We start from the raw sequence: 12,799 nt of genomic DNA, 5'->3' as shown, positions 1-12,799 counted from the left end.
TGAATGTAAACAGCAACTCAACTATAAAAGTCACACAGCACCTGGTATTCCCAAGCTGTCTCCCATACAAGTATTAACCTGGCCTAAACCTATTTAGCTTCCTAGGTCAAATGAAATCGGGCGTTTTCAGGCTGGTGTGGCCGTAAGCCATAAAACAATGCAAAGATTATCTAATTATAACAAGAGCAAAACCTGAACAACAGAAATTGCTAGTTTTTTTGCAGAACACATTTAAGCTTGCTAATTGAATGTAAACAGCAACTCAACTATAAAAGTCACACAGCACCTGGTATTCCCAAGCTGTCTCCCATACAAGTATTAACCTGGCCCAAACCTATTTAGCTTGATAATTAAATCTAATAGGCTTACAGCACCTGGTATTCCCAGGTGGTCTCCCATCCAAGTACTAACCAGGCCCAAACGAGCTTAGCTTCCGAGGTCAAATGAGATCGGGCGTTTTCAGGCTGGTGTGGCCGTAAGCCGTAAAACAATGCAAAGATGACCTATTTATAATGAGAGCAAAACCTGAACAACAGACATTGCTAGTTTTTTTTGCAGAACACCTTTAAGCTTGCTAATTGAATGTAAATAGCAACTCAACTATAAAAGTCACACAGCACCTGGTATTCCCAAGCTGTCTCCCATACAAGTATTAACCTGGCCTAAACCTATTTAGCTTCCTAGGTCAAATGAAATCGGGCGTTTTCAGGCTGGTGTGGCCGTAAGCCATAAAACAATGCAAAGATTATCTAATTATAACAAGAGCAAAACCTGAACAACAGAAATTGCTAGTTTTTTTGCAGAACACATTTAAGCTTGCTAATTGAATGTAAACAGCAACTCAACTATAAAAGTCACACAGCACCTGGTATTCCCAAGCTGTCTCCCATACAAGTATTAACCTGGCCTAAACCTATTTAGCTTCCTAGGTCAAATGAAATCGGGCGTTTTCAGGCTGGTGTGGCCGTAAGCCATAAAACAATGCAAAGATTATCTAATTATAACAAGAGCAAAACCTGAACAACAGAAATTGCTAGTTTTTTTGCAGAACACATTTAAGCTTGCTAATTGAATGTAAACAGCAACTCAACTATAAAAGTCACACAGCACCTGGTATTCCCAAGCTGTCCCCCATACAAGTATTAACCTGGCCAAAACCTATTTAGCTTCCGAGGTCAAATGAGATCGGGCGTTTTCAGGCTGGTGTGGCCGCAAGCCATAAAACAATGCAAAGATTATCTAATTATAACAAGAGCAAAACCTGAACAACAGAAATTGCTAGTTTTTTTGCAGAACACATTTAAGCTTGCTAATTGAATGTAAACAGCAACTCAACTATAAAAGTCACACAGCACCTGGTATTCCCAAGCTGTCTCCCATACAAGTATTAACCTGGCCCAAACCTATTTAGCTTGATAATTAAATCTAATAGGCTTACAGCACCTGGTATTCCCAGGTGGTCTCCCATCCAAGTACTAACCAGGCCCAAACGAGCTTAGCTTCCGAGGTCAAATGAGATCGGGCGTTTTCAGGCTGGTGTGGCCGTAAGCCGTAAAACAATGCAAAGATGACCTATTTATAATGAGAGCAAAACCTGAACAACAGACATTGCTAGTTTTTTTTGCAGAACACCTTTAAGCTTGCTAATTGAATGTAAATAGCAACTCAACTATAAAAGTCACACAGCACCTGGTATTCCCAAGCTGTCTCCCATACAAGTATTAACCTGGCCTAAACCTATTTAGCTTCCTAGGTCAAATGAAATCGGGCGTTTTCAGGCTGGTGTGGCCGTAAGCCATAAAACAATGCAAAGATTATCTAATTATAACAAGAGCAAAACCTGAACAACAGAAATTGCTAGTTTTTTTGCAGAACACATTTAAGCTTGCTAATTGAATGTAAACAGCAACTCAACTATAAAAGTCACACAGCACCTGGCATTCCCAAGCTGTCTCCCATACAAGTATTAACCTGGCCCAAACCTATTTAGCTTGATAATTAAATCTAATAGGCTTACAGCACCTGGTATTCCCAGGTGGTCTCCCATCCAAGTACTAACCAGGCCCAAACGAGCTTAGCTTCCGAGGTCAAATGAGATCGGGCGTTTTCAGGCTGGTGTGGCCGTAAGCCGTAAAACAATGCAAAGATGACCTATTTATAATGAGAGCAAAACCTGAACAACAGACATTGCTAGTTTTTTTTGCAGAACACCTTTAAGCTTGCTAATTGAATGTAAATAGCAACTCAACTATAAAAGTCACACAGCACCTGGTATTCCCAAGCTGTCTCCCATACAAGTATTAACCTGGCCTAAACCTATTTAGCTTCCTAGGTCAAATGAAATCGGGCGTTTTCAGGCTGGTGTGGCCGTAAGCCATAAAACAATGCAAAGATTATCTAATTATAACAAGAGCAAAACCTGAACAACAGAAATTGCTAGTTTTTTTGCAGAACACATTTAAGCTTGCTAATTGAATGTAAACAGCAACTCAACTATAAAAGTCACACAGCACCTGGTATTCCCAAGCTGTCTCCCATACAAGTATTAACCTGGCCTAAACCTATTTAGCTTCCTAGGTCAAATGAAATCGGGCGTTTTCAGGCTGGTGTGGCCGTAAGCCATAAAACAATGCAAAGATTATCTAATTATAACAAGAGCAAAACCTGAACAACAGAAATTGCTAGTTTTTTTGCAGAACACATTTAAGCTTGCTAATTGAATGTAAACAGCAACTCAACTATAAAAGTCACACAGCACCTGGCATTCCCAAGCTGTCTCCCATACAAGTATTAACCTGGCCCAAACCTATTTAGCTTGATAATTAAATCTAATAGGCTTACAGCACCTGGTATTCCCAGGTGGTCTCCCATCCAAGTACTAACCAGGCCCAAACGAGCTTAGCTTCCGAGGTCAAATGAGATCGGGCGTTTTCAGGCTGGTGTGGCCGTAAGCCGTAAAACAATGCAAAGATGACCTATTTATAATGAGAGCAAAACCTGAACAACAGACATTGCTAGTTTTTTTTGCAGAACACCTTTAAGCTTGCTAATTGAATGTAAATAGCAACTCAACTATAAAAGTCACACAGCACCTGGTATTCCCAAGCTGTCTCCCATACAAGTATTAACCTGGCCTAAACCTATTTAGCTTCCTAGGTCAAATGAAATCGGGCGTTTTCAGGCTGGTGTGGCCGTAAGCCATAAAACAATGCAAAGATTATCTAATTATAACAAGAGCAAAACCTGAACAACAGAAATTGCTAGTTTTTTTGCAGAACACATTTAAGCTTGCTAATTGAATGTAAACAGCAACTCAACTATAAAAGTCACACAGCACCTGGTATTCCCAAGCTGTCTCCCATACAAGTATTAACCTGGCCTAAACCTATTTAGCTTCCTAGGTCAAATGAAATCGGGCGTTTTCAGGCTGGTGTGGCCGTAAGCCATAAAACAATGCAAAGATTATCTAATTATAACAAGAGCAAAACCTGAACAACAGAAATTGCTAGTTTTTTTGCAGAACACATTTAAGCTTGCTAATTGAATGTAAACAGCAACTCAACTATAAAAGTCACACAGCACCTGGTATTCCCAAGCTGTCCCCCATACAAGTATTAACCTGGCCAAAACCTATTTAGCTTCCGAGGTCAAATGAGATCGGGCGTTTTCAGGCTGGTGTGGCCGCAAGCCATAAAACAATGCAAAGATTATCTAATTATAACAAGAGCAAAACCTGAACAACAGAAATTGCTAGTTTTTTTGCAGAACACATTTAAGCTTGCTAATTGAATGTAAACAGCAACTCAACTATAAAAGTCACACAGCACCTGGTATTCCCAAGCTGTCTCCCATACAAGTATTAACCTGGCCCAAACCTATTTAGCTTGATAATTAAATCTAATAGGCTTACAGCACCTGGTATTCCCAGGTGGTCTCCCATCCAAGTACTAACCAGGCCCAAACGAGCTTAGCTTCCGAGGTCAAATGAGATCGGGCGTTTTCAGGCTGGTGTGGCCGTAAGCCGTAAAACAATGCAAAGATGACCTATTTATAATGAGAGCAAAACCTGAACAACAGACATTGCTAGTTTTTTTTGCAGAACACCTTTAAGCTTGCTAATTGAATGTAAATAGCAACTCAACTATAAAAGTCACACAGCACCTGGTATTCCCAAGCTGTCTCCCATACAAGTATTAACCTGGCCTAAACCTATTTAGCTTCCTAGGTCAAATAGGATCGGGCGTTTTCAGGCTGGTGTGGCCGTAAGCCATAAAACAATGCAAAGATTATCTAATTATAACAAGAGCAAAACCTGAACAACAGAAATTGCTAGATTTTTGCAGAACACATTTAAGCTTGATAATTAAATCTAATAGGCTTACAGTACCTGGTATTCCCAGGTGGTCTCCCATCCAAGTACTAACCAGGCCCAAACGAGCTTAGCTTCCGAGGTCAAATGAGATCGGGCGTTTTCAGGCTGGTGTGGCCGTAAGCCGTAAAACAATGCAAAGATGACCTATTTATAATGAGAGCAAAACCTGAACAACAGACATTGCTAGTTTTTTTTGCAGAACACCTTTAAGCTTGCTAATTGAATGTAAATAGCAACTCAACTATAAAAGTCACACAGCACCTGGTATTCCCAAGCTGTCTCCCATACAAGTATTAACCTGGCCTAAACCTATTTAGCTTCCTAGGTCAAATGAAATCGGGCGTTTTCAGGCTGGTGTGGCCGTAAGCCATAAAACAATGCAAAGATTATCTAATTATAACAAGAGCAAAACCTGAACAACAGAAATTGCTAGTTTTTTTGCAGAACACATTTAAGCTTGCTAATTGAATGTAAACAGCAACTCAACTATAAAAGTCACACAGCACCTGGTATTCCCAAGCTGTCTCCCATACAAGTATTAACCTGGCCCAAACCTATTTAGCTTGATAATTAAATCTAATAGGCTTACAGCACCTGGTATTCCCAGGTGGTCTCCCATCCAAGTACTAACCAGGCCCAAACAAGCTTAGCTTCCGAGGTCAAATGAGATCGGGCGTTTTCAGGCTGGTGTGGCCGTAAGCCATAAAACAATGCAAAGATGACCTATTTATAATGAGAGCAAAACCTGAACAACAGACATTGCTAGTTTTTTTTGCAGAACACCTTTAAGCTTGCTAATTGAATGTAAATAGCAACTCAACTATAAAAGTCACACAGCACCTGGTATTCCCAAGCTGTCTCCCATACAAGTATTAACCTGGCCTAAACCTATTTAGCTTCCTAGGTCAAATAGGATCGGGCGTTTTCAGGCTGGTGTGGCTGTAAGCCATAAAACAATGCAAAGATTATCTAATTATAACAAGAGCAAAACCTGAACAACAGAAATTGCTAGATTTTTGCAGAACACATTTAAGCTTGATAATTAAATCTAATAGGCTTACAGTACCTGGTATTCCCAGGTGGTCTCCCATCCAAGTACTAACCAGGCCCAAACGAGCTTAGCTTCCGAGGTCAAATGAGATCGGGCGTTTTCAGGCTGGTGTGGCCGTAAGCCGTAAAACAATGCAAAGATGACCTATTTATAATGAGAGCAAAACCTGAACAACAGACATTGCTAGTTTTTTTTGCAGAACACCTTTAAGCTTGCTAATTGAATGTAAATAGCAACTCAACTATAAAAGTCACACAGCACCTGGTATTCCCAAGCTGTCTCCCATACAAGTATTAACCTGGCCTAAACCTATTTAGCTTCCTAGGTCAAATGAAATCGGGCGTTTTCAGGCTGGTGTGGCCGTAAGCCATAAAACAATGCAAAGATTATCTAATTATAACAAGAGCAAAACCTGAACAACAGAAATTGCTAGTTTTTTTGCAGAACACATTTAAGCTTGCTAATTGAATGTAAACAGCAACTCAACTATAAAAGTCACACAGCACCTGGTATTCCCAAGCTGTCTCCCATACAAGTATTAACCTGGCCTAAACCTATTTAGCTTCCTAGGTCAAATGAAATCGGGCGTTTTCAGGCTGGTGTGGCCGTAAGCCATAAAACAATGCAAAGATTATCTAATTATAACAAGAGCAAAACCTGAACAACAGAAATTGCTAGTTTTTTTGCAGAACACATTTAAGCTTGCTAATTGAATGTAAACAGCAACTCAACTATAAAAGTCACACAGCACCTGGTATTCCCAAGCTGTCCCCCATACAAGTATTAACCTGGCCAAAACCTATTTAGCTTCCGAGGTCAAATGAGATCGGGCGTTTTCAGGCTGGTGTGGCCGCAAGCCATAAAACAATGCAAAGATTATCTAATTATAACAAGAGCAAAACCTGAACAACAGAAATTGCTAGTTTTTTTGCAGAACACATTTAAGCTTGCTAATTGAATGTAAACAGCAACTCAACTATAAAAGTCACACAGCACCTGGTATTCCCAAGCTGTCTCCCATACAAGTATTAACCTGGCCCAAACCTATTTAGCTTGATAATTAAATCTAATAGGCTTACAGCACCTGGTATTCCCAGGTGGTCTCCCATCCAAGTACTAACCAGGCCCAAACGAGCTTAGCTTCCGAGGTCAAATGAGATCGGGCGTTTTCAGGCTGGTGTGGCCGTAAGCCGTAAAACAATGCAAAGATGACCTATTTATAATGAGAGCAAAACCTGAACAACAGACATTGCTAGTTTTTTTTGCAGAACACCTTTAAGCTTGCTAATTGAATGTAAATAGCAACTCAACTATAAAAGTCACACAGCACCTGGTATTCCCAAGCTGTCTCCCATACAAGTATTAACCTGGCCTAAACCTATTTAGCTTCCTAGGTCAAATGAAATCGGGCGTTTTCAGGCTGGTGTGGCCGTAAGCCATAAAACAATGCAAAGATTATCTAATTATAACAAGAGCAAAACCTGAACAACAGAAATTGCTAGTTTTTTTGCAGAACACATTTAAGCTTGCTAATTGAATGTAAACAGCAACTCAACTATAAAAGTCACACAGCACCTGGCATTCCCAAGCTGTCTCCCATACAAGTATTAACCTGGCCCAAACCTATTTAGCTTGATAATTAAATCTAATAGGCTTACAGCACCTGGTATTCCCAGGTGGTCTCCCATCCAAGTACTAACCAGGCCCAAACGAGCTTAGCTTCCGAGGTCAAATGAGATCGGGCGTTTTCAGGCTGGTGTGGCCGTAAGCCGTAAAACAATGCAAAGATGACCTATTTATAATGAGAGCAAAACCTGAACAACAGACATTGCTAGTTTTTTTTGCAGAACACCTTTAAGCTTGCTAATTGAATGTAAATAGCAACTCAACTATAAAAGTCACACAGCACCTGGTATTCCCAAGCTGTCTCCCATACAAGTATTAACCTGGCCTAAACCTATTTAGCTTCCTAGGTCAAATGAAATCGGGCGTTTTCAGGCTGGTGTGGCCGTAAGCCATAAAACAATGCAAAGATTATCTAATTATAACAAGAGCAAAACCTGAACAACAGAAATTGCTAGTTTTTTTGCAGAACACATTTAAGCTTGCTAATTGAATGTAAACAGCAACTCAACTATAAAAGTCACACAGCACCTGGTATTCCCAAGCTGTCTCCCATACAAGTATTAACCTGGCCTAAACCTATTTAGCTTCCTAGGTCAAATGAAATCGGGCGTTTTCAGGCTGGTGTGGCCGTAAGCCATAAAACAATGCAAAGATTATCTAATTATAACAAGAGCAAAACCTGAACAACAGAAATTGCTAGTTTTTTTGCAGAACACATTTAAGCTTGCTAATTGAATGTAAACAGCAACTCAACTATAAAAGTCACACAGCACCTGGTATTCCCAAGCTGTCCCCCATACAAGTATTAACCTGGCCAAAACCTATTTAGCTTCCGAGGTCAAATGAGATCGGGCGTTTTCAGGCTGGTGTGGCCGCAAGCCATAAAACAATGCAAAGATTATCTAATTATAACAAGAGCAAAACCTGAACAACAGAAATTGCTAGTTTTTTTGCAGAACACATTTAAGCTTGCTAATTGAATGTAAACAGCAACTCAACTATAAAAGTCACACAGCACCTGGTATTCCCAAGCTGTCTCCCATACAAGTATTAACCTGGCCCAAACCTATTTAGCTTGATAATTAAATCTAATAGGCTTACAGCACCTGGTATTCCCAGGTGGTCTCCCATCCAAGTACTAACCAGGCCCAAACGAGCTTAGCTTCCGAGGTCAAATGAGATCGGGCGTTTTCAGGCTGGTGTGGCCGTAAGCCGTAAAACAATGCAAAGATGACCTATTTATAATGAGAGCAAAACCTGAACAACAGACATTGCTAGTTTTTTTTGCAGAACACCTTTAAGCTTGCTAATTGAATGTAAATAGCAACTCAACTATAAAAGTCACACAGCACCTGGTATTCCCAAGCTGTCTCCCATACAAGTATTAACCTGGCCTAAACCTATTTAGCTTCCTAGGTCAAATGAAATCGGGCGTTTTCAGGCTGGTGTGGCCGTAAGCCATAAAACAATGCAAAGATTATCTAATTATAACAAGAGCAAAACCTGAACAACAGAAATTGCTAGTTTTTTTGCAGAACACATTTAAGCTTGCTAATTGAATGTAAACAGCAACTCAACTATAAAAGTCACACAGCACCTGGCATTCCCAAGCTGTCTCCCATACAAGTATTAACCTGGCCCAAACCTATTTAGCTTGATAATTAAATCTAATAGGCTTACAGCACCTGGTATTCCCAGGTGGTCTCCCATCCAAGTACTAACCAGGCCCAAACGAGCTTAGCTTCCGAGGTCAAATGAGATCGGGCGTTTTCAGGCTGGTGTGGCCGTAAGCCGTAAAACAATGCAAAGATGACCTATTTATAATGAGAGCAAAACCTGAACAACAGACATTGCTAGTTTTTTTTGCAGAACACCTTTAAGCTTGCTAATTGAATGTAAATAGCAACTCAACTATAAAAGTCACACAGCACCTGGTATTCCCAAGCTGTCTCCCATACAAGTATTAACCTGGCCTAAACCTATTTAGCTTCCTAGGTCAAATAGGATCGGGCGTTTTCAGGCTGGTGTGGCCGTAAGCCATAAAACAATGCAAAGATTATCTAATTATAACGAGCAAAACCTGAACAACAGAAATTGCTAGATTTTTGCAGAACACATTTAAGCTTGATAATTAAATCTAATAGGCTTACAGTACCTGGTATTCCCAGGTGGTCTCCCATCCAAGTACTAACCAGGCCCAAACGAGCTTAGCTTCCGAGGTCAAATGAGATCGGGCGTTTTCAGGCTGGTGTGGCCGTAAGCCGTAAAACAATGCAAAGATGACCTATTTATAATGAGAGCAAAACCTGAACAACAGACATTGCTAGTTTTTTTTGCAGAACACCTTTAAGCTTGCTAATTGAATGTAAATAGCAACTCAACTATAAAAGTCACACAGCACCTGGTATTCCCAAGCTGTCTCCCATACAAGTATTAACCTGGCCTAAACCTATTTAGCTTCCTAGGTCAAATGAAATCGGGCGTTTTCAGGCTGGTGTGGCCGTAAGCCATAAAACAATGCAAAGATTATCTAATTATAACAAGAGCAAAACCTGAACAACAGAAATTGCTAGTTTTTTTGCAGAACACATTTAAGCTTGCTAATTGAATGTAAACAGCAACTCAACTATAAAAGTCACACAGCACCTGGTATTCCCAAGCTGTCTCCCATACAAGTATTAACCTGGCCCAAACCTATTTAGCTTGATAATTAAATCTAATAGGCTTACAGCACCTGGTATTCCCAGGTGGTCTCCCATCCAAGTACTAACCAGGCCCAAACAAGCTTAGCTTCCGAGGTCAAATGAGATCGGGCGTTTTCAGGCTGGTGTGGCCGTAAGCCATAAAACAATGCAAAGATGACCTATTTATAATGAGAGCAAAACCTGAACAACAGACATTGCTAGTTTTTTTTGCAGAACACCTTTAAGCTTGCTAATTGAATGTAAATAGCAACTCAACTATAAAAGTCACACAGCACCTGGTATTCCCAAGCTGTCTCCCATACAAGTATTAACCTGGCCTAAACCTATTTAGCTTCCTAGGTCAAATAGGATCGGGCGTTTTCAGGCTGGTGTGGCTGTAAGCCATAAAACAATGCAAAGATTATCTAATTATAACAAGAGCAAAACCTGAACAACAGAAATTGCTAGATTTTTGCAGAACACATTTAAGCTTGATAATTAAATCTAATAGGCTTACAGTACCTGGTATTCCCAGGTGGTCTCCCATCCAAGTACTAACCAGGCCCAAACGAGCTTAGCTTCCGAGGTCAAATGAGATCGGGCGTTTTCAGGCTGGTGTGGCCGTAAGCCGTAAAACAATGCAAAGATGACCTATTTATAATGAGAGCAAAACCTGAACAACAGACATTGCTAGTTTTTTTTGCAGAACACCTTTAAGCTTGCTAATTGAATGTAAATAGCAACTCAACTATAAAAGTCACACAGCACCTGGTATTCCCAAGCTGTCTCCCATACAAGTATTAACCTGGCCTAAACCTATTTAGCTTCCTAGGTCAAATGAAATCGGGCGTTTTCAGGCTGGTGTGGCCGTAAGCCATAAAACAATGCAAAGATTATCTAATTATAACAAGAGCAAAACCTGAACAACAGAAATTGCTAGTTTTTTTGCAGAACACATTTAAGCTTGCTAATTGAATGTAAACAGCAACTCAACTATAAAAGTCACACAGCACCTGGTATTCCCAAGCTGTCTCCCATACAAGTATTAACCTGGCCTAAACCTATTTAGCTTCCTAGGTCAAATGAAATCGGGCGTTTTCAGGCTGGTGTGGCCGTAAGCCATAAAACAATGCAAAGATTATCTAATTATAACAAGAGCAAAACCTGAACAACAGAAATTGCTAGTTTTTTGCAGAACACATTTAAGCTTGCTAATTGAATGTAAACAGCAACTCAACTATAAAAGTCACACAGCACCTGGTATTCCCAAGCTGTCTCCCATACAAGTATTAACCTGGCCCAAACCTATTTAGCTTGATAATTAAATCTAATAGGCTTACAGCACCTGGTATTCCCAGGTGGTCTCCCATCCAAGTACTAACCAGGCCCAAACGAGCTTAGCTTCCGAGGTCAAATGAGATCGGGCGTTTTCAGGCTGGTGTGGCCGTAAGCCGTAAAACAATGCAAAGATGACCTATTTATAATGAGAGCAAAACCTGAACAACAGACATTGCTAGTTTTTTTTGCAGAACACCTTTAAGCTTGCTAATTGAATGTAAATAGCAACTCAACTATAAAAGTCACACAGCACCTGGTATTCCCAAGCTGTCTCCCATACAAGTATTAACCTGGCCTAAACCTATTTAGCTTCCTAGGTCAAATAGGATCGGGCGTTTTCAGGCTGGTGTGGCCGTAAGCCATAAAACAATGCAAAGATTATCTAATTATAACAAGAGCAAAACCTGAACAACAGAAATTGCTAGATTTTTGCAGAACACATTTAAGCTTGATAATTAAATCTAATAGGCTTACAGTACCTGGTATTCCCAGGTGGTCTCCCATCCAAGTACTAACCAGGCCCAAACGAGCTTAGCTTCCGAGGTCAAATGAGATCGGGCGTTTTCAGGCTGGTGTGGCCGTAAGCCGTAAAACAATGCAAAGATGACCTATTTATAATGAGAGCAAAACCTGAACAACAGACATTGCTAGTTTTTTTTGCAGAACACCTTTAAGCTTGCTAATTGAATGTAAATAGCAACTCAACTATAAAAGTCACACAGCACCTGGTATTCCCAAGCTGTCTCCCATATAAGTATTAACCTGGCCTAAACCTATTTAGCTTCCTAGGTCAAATGAAATCGGGCGTTTTCAGGCTGGTGTGGCCGTAAGCCATAAAACAATGCAAAGATTATCTAATTATAACAAGAGCAAAACCTGAACAACAGAAATTGCTAGTTTTTTGCAGAACACATTTAAGCTTGCTAATTGAATGTAAACAGCAACTCAACTATAAAAGTCACACTGCACCTGGTATTCCCAAGCTGTCCCCCATACAAGTATTAACCTGGCCAAAAGCTATTTAGCTTCCGAGGTCAAATGAGATCGGGCGTTTTCAGGCTGGTGTGGCCGCAAGCCATAAAACAATGCAAAGATTATCTAATTATAACAAGAGCAAAACCTGAACAACAGAAATTGCTAGTTTTTTTGCAGAACACATTTAAGCTTGCTAATTGAATGTAAACAGCAACTCAACTATAAAAGTCACACAGCACCTGGTATTCCCAAGCTGTCTCCCATACAAGTATTAACCTGGCCCAAACCTATTTAGCTTGATAATTAAATCTAATAGGCTTACAGCACCTGGTATTCCCAGGTGGTCTCCCATCCAAGTACTAACCAGGCCCAAACGAGCTTAGCTTCCGAGGTCAAATGAGATCGGGCGTTTTCAGGCTGGTGTGGCCGTAAGCCGTAAAACAATGCAAAGATGACCTATTTATAATGAGAGCAAAACCTGAACAACAGACATTGCTAGTTTTTTTTGCAGAACACCTTTAAGCTTGCTAATTGAATGTAAATAGCAACTCAACTATAAAAGTCACACAGCACCTGGTATTCCCAAGCTGTCTCCCATACAAGTATTAACCTGGCCTAAACCTATTTAGCTTCCTAGGTCAAATGAAATCGGGCGTTTTCAGGCTGGTGTGGCCGTAAGCCATAAAACAATGCAAAGATGATCTAATTATAACAAGAGCAAAACCTGAACAACAGAAATTGCTAGTTTTTTTG

At 40.3% G+C, this 12,799-nt stretch overlaps 18 non-coding genes and 28 pseudogenes across 18 annotated transcripts; all 46 read right to left on the bottom strand.

Annotated features, from left to right (window-relative positions):
* Nucleotides 1-29: 29 nt before the first annotated feature.
* Nucleotides 30-148, bottom strand: LOC143515536 (5S ribosomal RNA; annotated as a pseudogene).
* Nucleotides 149-362: 214 nt separating this feature from the next.
* LOC143515844 (5S ribosomal RNA) lies at nucleotides 363-481 on the bottom strand. Its single transcript, XR_013131403.1, has one exon. It is a non-coding gene; the product is annotated as a 5S ribosomal RNA (ribosomal RNA).
* A 127-nt stretch (nucleotides 482-608) lies between these two features.
* LOC143515535 (5S ribosomal RNA) lies at nucleotides 609-727 on the bottom strand (annotated as a pseudogene).
* Nucleotides 728-853: 126 nt separating this feature from the next.
* On the bottom strand, nucleotides 854-972 carry LOC143515534 (5S ribosomal RNA; annotated as a pseudogene).
* Nucleotides 973-1,098: 126 nt separating this feature from the next.
* On the bottom strand, nucleotides 1,099-1,217 carry LOC143516042 (5S ribosomal RNA; annotated as a pseudogene).
* Nucleotides 1,218-1,431: 214 nt separating this feature from the next.
* LOC143515843 (5S ribosomal RNA) lies at nucleotides 1,432-1,550 on the bottom strand. The gene has a single exon (XR_013131402.1). It is a non-coding gene; the product is annotated as a 5S ribosomal RNA (ribosomal RNA).
* A 127-nt stretch (nucleotides 1,551-1,677) lies between these two features.
* LOC143515533 (5S ribosomal RNA) lies at nucleotides 1,678-1,796 on the bottom strand (annotated as a pseudogene).
* Nucleotides 1,797-2,010: 214 nt separating this feature from the next.
* LOC143515842 (5S ribosomal RNA) lies at nucleotides 2,011-2,129 on the bottom strand. Its single transcript, XR_013131401.1, has one exon. It is a non-coding gene; the product is annotated as a 5S ribosomal RNA (ribosomal RNA).
* Nucleotides 2,130-2,256: 127 nt separating this feature from the next.
* On the bottom strand, nucleotides 2,257-2,375 carry LOC143515532 (5S ribosomal RNA; annotated as a pseudogene).
* A 126-nt stretch (nucleotides 2,376-2,501) lies between these two features.
* Nucleotides 2,502-2,620, bottom strand: LOC143515531 (5S ribosomal RNA; annotated as a pseudogene).
* Nucleotides 2,621-2,834: 214 nt separating this feature from the next.
* On the bottom strand, nucleotides 2,835-2,953 carry LOC143515841 (5S ribosomal RNA). Its single transcript, XR_013131400.1, has one exon. It is a non-coding gene; the product is annotated as a 5S ribosomal RNA (ribosomal RNA).
* A 127-nt stretch (nucleotides 2,954-3,080) lies between these two features.
* On the bottom strand, nucleotides 3,081-3,199 carry LOC143515530 (5S ribosomal RNA; annotated as a pseudogene).
* A 126-nt stretch (nucleotides 3,200-3,325) lies between these two features.
* Nucleotides 3,326-3,444, bottom strand: LOC143515529 (5S ribosomal RNA; annotated as a pseudogene).
* Nucleotides 3,445-3,570: 126 nt separating this feature from the next.
* On the bottom strand, nucleotides 3,571-3,689 carry LOC143516041 (5S ribosomal RNA; annotated as a pseudogene).
* Nucleotides 3,690-3,903: 214 nt separating this feature from the next.
* Nucleotides 3,904-4,022, bottom strand: LOC143515840 (5S ribosomal RNA). The gene has a single exon (XR_013131399.1). It is a non-coding gene; the product is annotated as a 5S ribosomal RNA (ribosomal RNA).
* Nucleotides 4,023-4,149: 127 nt separating this feature from the next.
* Nucleotides 4,150-4,268, bottom strand: LOC143516105 (5S ribosomal RNA; annotated as a pseudogene).
* Nucleotides 4,269-4,375: 107 nt separating this feature from the next.
* On the bottom strand, nucleotides 4,376-4,494 carry LOC143515981 (5S ribosomal RNA). The gene has a single exon (XR_013131534.1). It is a non-coding gene; the product is annotated as a 5S ribosomal RNA (ribosomal RNA).
* Nucleotides 4,495-4,621: 127 nt separating this feature from the next.
* On the bottom strand, nucleotides 4,622-4,740 carry LOC143515527 (5S ribosomal RNA; annotated as a pseudogene).
* A 214-nt stretch (nucleotides 4,741-4,954) lies between these two features.
* Nucleotides 4,955-5,073, bottom strand: LOC143515887 (5S ribosomal RNA). The gene has a single exon (XR_013131445.1). It is a non-coding gene; the product is annotated as a 5S ribosomal RNA (ribosomal RNA).
* Nucleotides 5,074-5,200: 127 nt separating this feature from the next.
* On the bottom strand, nucleotides 5,201-5,319 carry LOC143515385 (5S ribosomal RNA; annotated as a pseudogene).
* A 107-nt stretch (nucleotides 5,320-5,426) lies between these two features.
* Nucleotides 5,427-5,545, bottom strand: LOC143515980 (5S ribosomal RNA). The gene has a single exon (XR_013131533.1). It is a non-coding gene; the product is annotated as a 5S ribosomal RNA (ribosomal RNA).
* A 127-nt stretch (nucleotides 5,546-5,672) lies between these two features.
* Nucleotides 5,673-5,791, bottom strand: LOC143515526 (5S ribosomal RNA; annotated as a pseudogene).
* Nucleotides 5,792-5,917: 126 nt separating this feature from the next.
* Nucleotides 5,918-6,036, bottom strand: LOC143515525 (5S ribosomal RNA; annotated as a pseudogene).
* Nucleotides 6,037-6,162: 126 nt separating this feature from the next.
* Nucleotides 6,163-6,281, bottom strand: LOC143516040 (5S ribosomal RNA; annotated as a pseudogene).
* A 214-nt stretch (nucleotides 6,282-6,495) lies between these two features.
* LOC143515839 (5S ribosomal RNA) lies at nucleotides 6,496-6,614 on the bottom strand. Its single transcript, XR_013131398.1, has one exon. It is a non-coding gene; the product is annotated as a 5S ribosomal RNA (ribosomal RNA).
* A 127-nt stretch (nucleotides 6,615-6,741) lies between these two features.
* On the bottom strand, nucleotides 6,742-6,860 carry LOC143515524 (5S ribosomal RNA; annotated as a pseudogene).
* Nucleotides 6,861-7,074: 214 nt separating this feature from the next.
* Nucleotides 7,075-7,193, bottom strand: LOC143515838 (5S ribosomal RNA). Its single transcript, XR_013131397.1, has one exon. It is a non-coding gene; the product is annotated as a 5S ribosomal RNA (ribosomal RNA).
* A 127-nt stretch (nucleotides 7,194-7,320) lies between these two features.
* Nucleotides 7,321-7,439, bottom strand: LOC143515523 (5S ribosomal RNA; annotated as a pseudogene).
* Nucleotides 7,440-7,565: 126 nt separating this feature from the next.
* Nucleotides 7,566-7,684, bottom strand: LOC143515521 (5S ribosomal RNA; annotated as a pseudogene).
* Nucleotides 7,685-7,810: 126 nt separating this feature from the next.
* Nucleotides 7,811-7,929, bottom strand: LOC143516039 (5S ribosomal RNA; annotated as a pseudogene).
* A 214-nt stretch (nucleotides 7,930-8,143) lies between these two features.
* Nucleotides 8,144-8,262, bottom strand: LOC143515837 (5S ribosomal RNA). The gene has a single exon (XR_013131396.1). It is a non-coding gene; the product is annotated as a 5S ribosomal RNA (ribosomal RNA).
* Nucleotides 8,263-8,389: 127 nt separating this feature from the next.
* On the bottom strand, nucleotides 8,390-8,508 carry LOC143515520 (5S ribosomal RNA; annotated as a pseudogene).
* Nucleotides 8,509-8,722: 214 nt separating this feature from the next.
* On the bottom strand, nucleotides 8,723-8,841 carry LOC143515836 (5S ribosomal RNA). Its single transcript, XR_013131395.1, has one exon. It is a non-coding gene; the product is annotated as a 5S ribosomal RNA (ribosomal RNA).
* Nucleotides 8,842-8,968: 127 nt separating this feature from the next.
* Nucleotides 8,969-9,087, bottom strand: LOC143516103 (5S ribosomal RNA; annotated as a pseudogene).
* A 105-nt stretch (nucleotides 9,088-9,192) lies between these two features.
* On the bottom strand, nucleotides 9,193-9,311 carry LOC143515978 (5S ribosomal RNA). The gene has a single exon (XR_013131532.1). It is a non-coding gene; the product is annotated as a 5S ribosomal RNA (ribosomal RNA).
* Nucleotides 9,312-9,438: 127 nt separating this feature from the next.
* LOC143515519 (5S ribosomal RNA) lies at nucleotides 9,439-9,557 on the bottom strand (annotated as a pseudogene).
* A 214-nt stretch (nucleotides 9,558-9,771) lies between these two features.
* On the bottom strand, nucleotides 9,772-9,890 carry LOC143515886 (5S ribosomal RNA). Its single transcript, XR_013131444.1, has one exon. It is a non-coding gene; the product is annotated as a 5S ribosomal RNA (ribosomal RNA).
* A 127-nt stretch (nucleotides 9,891-10,017) lies between these two features.
* Nucleotides 10,018-10,136, bottom strand: LOC143515384 (5S ribosomal RNA; annotated as a pseudogene).
* Nucleotides 10,137-10,243: 107 nt separating this feature from the next.
* LOC143515977 (5S ribosomal RNA) lies at nucleotides 10,244-10,362 on the bottom strand. Its single transcript, XR_013131531.1, has one exon. It is a non-coding gene; the product is annotated as a 5S ribosomal RNA (ribosomal RNA).
* A 127-nt stretch (nucleotides 10,363-10,489) lies between these two features.
* LOC143515518 (5S ribosomal RNA) lies at nucleotides 10,490-10,608 on the bottom strand (annotated as a pseudogene).
* Nucleotides 10,609-10,734: 126 nt separating this feature from the next.
* LOC143515517 (5S ribosomal RNA) lies at nucleotides 10,735-10,853 on the bottom strand (annotated as a pseudogene).
* Nucleotides 10,854-11,066: 213 nt separating this feature from the next.
* LOC143515835 (5S ribosomal RNA) lies at nucleotides 11,067-11,185 on the bottom strand. The gene has a single exon (XR_013131394.1). It is a non-coding gene; the product is annotated as a 5S ribosomal RNA (ribosomal RNA).
* Nucleotides 11,186-11,312: 127 nt separating this feature from the next.
* LOC143516102 (5S ribosomal RNA) lies at nucleotides 11,313-11,431 on the bottom strand (annotated as a pseudogene).
* Nucleotides 11,432-11,538: 107 nt separating this feature from the next.
* LOC143515976 (5S ribosomal RNA) lies at nucleotides 11,539-11,657 on the bottom strand. The gene has a single exon (XR_013131530.1). It is a non-coding gene; the product is annotated as a 5S ribosomal RNA (ribosomal RNA).
* Nucleotides 11,658-12,361: 704 nt separating this feature from the next.
* Nucleotides 12,362-12,480, bottom strand: LOC143515833 (5S ribosomal RNA). The gene has a single exon (XR_013131392.1). It is a non-coding gene; the product is annotated as a 5S ribosomal RNA (ribosomal RNA).
* A 127-nt stretch (nucleotides 12,481-12,607) lies between these two features.
* LOC143515515 (5S ribosomal RNA) lies at nucleotides 12,608-12,726 on the bottom strand (annotated as a pseudogene).
* Between the last annotated feature and the right edge of the window lie 73 nt (nucleotides 12,727-12,799).

The sequence above is a fragment of the Brachyhypopomus gauderio genome, chromosome 5 (genome assembly GCF_052324685.1).
Source record: "Brachyhypopomus gauderio isolate BG-103 chromosome 5, BGAUD_0.2, whole genome shotgun sequence".
Lineage (NCBI taxonomy): Eukaryota > Metazoa > Chordata > Actinopteri > Gymnotiformes > Hypopomidae > Brachyhypopomus > Brachyhypopomus gauderio.
The sequence above is the reverse complement of the archived record's forward strand: the minus strand, read 5'-3'. Positions and strand labels throughout refer to the sequence as shown.